At 41.2% G+C, this 2,878-nt stretch overlaps 1 pseudogene across 1 annotated transcript in view; it reads left to right on the forward strand.

The window, feature by feature from the left end:
- Positions 1 to 406: 406 nt before the first annotated feature.
- Positions 407 to 2,878, forward strand: part of LOC105532559 — a 4,833-nt pseudogene continuing 2,361 nt past the window's right edge. The window contains exon 1 of the transcript XR_001005006.1: positions 407 to 2,741. The product of XR_001005006.1 is annotated as a sister chromatid cohesion protein PDS5 homolog A pseudogene (transcript). The remainder of the gene's footprint in view (positions 2,742 to 2,878) is intronic.

Genomic DNA, 2,878 nt, shown 5'->3' on the forward strand with positions numbered 1-2,878 from the left:
AGCTTGCTAGGCAGAGGAAAACTTGTTCTTTTCTTTTTAACCCTTGCCTCACCTGTTACTTTTCTTGGAGTGAATGAATGCATATTTATTTTTAAATTTCTGCCTCATTTTCTCTCCTTTGATACCTTTTCTAAAAGAAGTTTAAAAGAAGGTATCACTATTACTTAATTCTGCATGAAGAGACAAGTTTTCTTCTTTAGACAAAGGTTGATATTTATGTAGAGCCATTGGCTGAGTGGTAGTTTGCCTAGCTACTATTGCCTTTATGGTTGATTGAATGCTTCTAACAAAGAGAGGTAAGAGACAATGGAGTGTTAGGCAACTTCTTAGTATGGCCAGAACTTCTCTTATTAAAGTCTTGAAGCTTCTGAAAAATGAAAACCAGTGCTCAGGTGGGCAGGCGGCAGCAGGGGGGACCCGCGGAACGGCTTTGTGTGCATCCTGACGATGGGCGGCGGTGCAACCACCTGACAGAGGCTGGGGCACTAGATGCACCTTCTGCCCGCATGAGGAGGAGAGGCCGGTAGAGGACTGTGAACCAAAAGTTGTGCCCCGGGATGGACTTCACCACACAGCCCAAGCCTGCCACAGCCCTCTGTGGCATCGTGAGTGCCGCCGGGGAGATCACTTACCCTCTGGGGGTAAAAGAGATCACCAACAAGATCACCACCGACGAGATGATCAAACACCTGAAGATGGTAGTGAAAACCTTTATGGATATGGCTGAGGACTCAGAAGATGAAAAACAGCAGTGTCTCCCCACTAGCCTTGTATCTTGCATCTGAATTCTCCCTCAGGAACCCCAATAAAGATGTGTGTCTCCTTGTAGCATGTTGTTAGGCTGATATCTTTTGTATCTATGCCCCAGAAGGTCCATATACTTCCCATGATAAACTTAAGGACATATTTTTGTTTATTACCAGACAATTAAAAGGTTTGGAGGATACAAAGAGTCCGCAGTTTAATAGATACTTTTATTTATTAGAGAATTTAGCTTGGGTTAAATCATGTAACATCTGCTTTGAATTAGAAGATTGCAATGAAATTTTCATTCAGCTTTTTAGGACTTTCTTCTCAGTGATCAACAATAGCCACAATAAGAAGGTACAAATGCATGTGCTAGATTTGATGAGTTATATCATCATGGAAGGAGACAGAGTTACTCAAGAGTTATTGGACTCCATTCTTATTAACCTCATTCCTGCCCATAAGTACTTAAATAGTCCTTTGACCTTGCAAAAGTGCTATTGGAAAGAACAGTCCAGACTATTGAGGCATGCATTGCCAATTTTTTCAATCAAGTCCTGGTGCTGGGAAGATCATCAGTAAGTGATTTGTCAGAACATGTATTTGATCTGATTCAGGACCTTTTTGCTGTAGATCCTCGTTTATTATTTCCATCATGCCACAGCTTGAATTCAAACTAAAGAGCAATGATGGAGAAGAGTGATTAGCTGTTGTTCAACTTCTAGCTAAATTGTTTGGCTCCAAAGATTCTGATTTGGCAACACAAAATTGTTCTCTTTGGCAATGTTTTCTTGGATGGTTTAATGACATTCATGTTCCTGTGAGATTAGAAAGTGTGAAATTTGCCAGTCATTGTTTAATGAATCACCCAGATTTAGCGAAGGATCTCACAGAATATTTAAAGGTTAGATCACATGATCCAGAAGAAGCTATTCATCATGATGTCATTGTTACTTTAATAACAGCTGCCAAGAGAGACCTGGCCTTAGTCAACGATCAGCTGCTTGGCTTTGTAAGGGAAAGAACACTGGATAAATGGTGGCAAGTAAGAAAAGAAGCTAGACGGGTCTGGCTCAGCTTTTTAAGAAATACTGTCTTCATGGTGAAGCAGGAAAGGAAGCTGCAGAGAAAGTCAACTGGATAAAGGACAAACCTTTGCATATTTATTATCAGAACAGCATTGATGACAAACTGTTGGTAGAGAAAATCTTTGCTCAGTATCTTGTCCCCTACAACCTGGAAACAGAAAAGAGAATGAAATGCTTATATTACTTATATGCTAGTTTGGATTTAAATACTGTAAAAACTCTCAATGAGATGTGGAAGTGTCAGAACATGCTTTGGAGTCATGTACGCGAACTGTTAGATTTGCACAAGCAGCTTACATCAGAGGCTAACTGTTCTGCCATGTTTGGAAAACTGATGACCATAGCAAAGAATTTGCCTGACCCCGGGAAAGCACAAGATTTTGTGAAGAAATTTAACCAGGTTCTCGGCGATGATGAGAAACTTCGGTCTCAACTGGAGTTATTAATCAGCCCAACCTGTTCTTGCAAACAAGCAGATATTTGTGTGAGAGAAATAGCCTGGAAACTTGCAAATCCTAAGCAACTAACAAATCCTTTTCTAGAGAAGGTCAAATTTTCCGTTGGAGAGAATTGCACCTGTGCACATTGATTCAGAAGCCATGAGTGCACTAATGAAATTGATGAATAAGTGAATAGAGGGGACAGCAGATGATGAAGAGGAGGGTGTAAGTCCAGATACAGCTATCCGTTCAGGACTTGCACTTCTTAAGGTTCTATCTTTCACATATCCTACCTCGTTCCACTCTGCAGAGACATATGAGTCTTTGTTACAGTGTCTAAGAATGGAGGATGACAAGGTAGCAGAAGCTGCTGTACAAATTTTTAGAAATACAGGTCACAAAGTAGAAACAGACCTTCCCTAGATACGGTCAACCTTAATTCCCATTTTACATCAAAAAGCGAAGAGTGGGGCTGGCGCAGTGGCTCACGCCTGTAATCCCGGCACTTTGGAAGGCTGAAGTGGGTGGATCGCGAGGTCAGGAGATCGAGACCATCCTGGCTAACACGGTGAAACCCTGTCTCTACTGAAAAATACAAAAAAT

The sequence above is a fragment of the Mandrillus leucophaeus genome, unplaced genomic scaffold (assembly GCF_000951045.1).
Source record: "Mandrillus leucophaeus isolate KB7577 unplaced genomic scaffold, Mleu.le_1.0 Scaffold1208, whole genome shotgun sequence".
NCBI lineage: Eukaryota > Metazoa > Chordata > Mammalia > Primates > Cercopithecidae > Mandrillus > Mandrillus leucophaeus.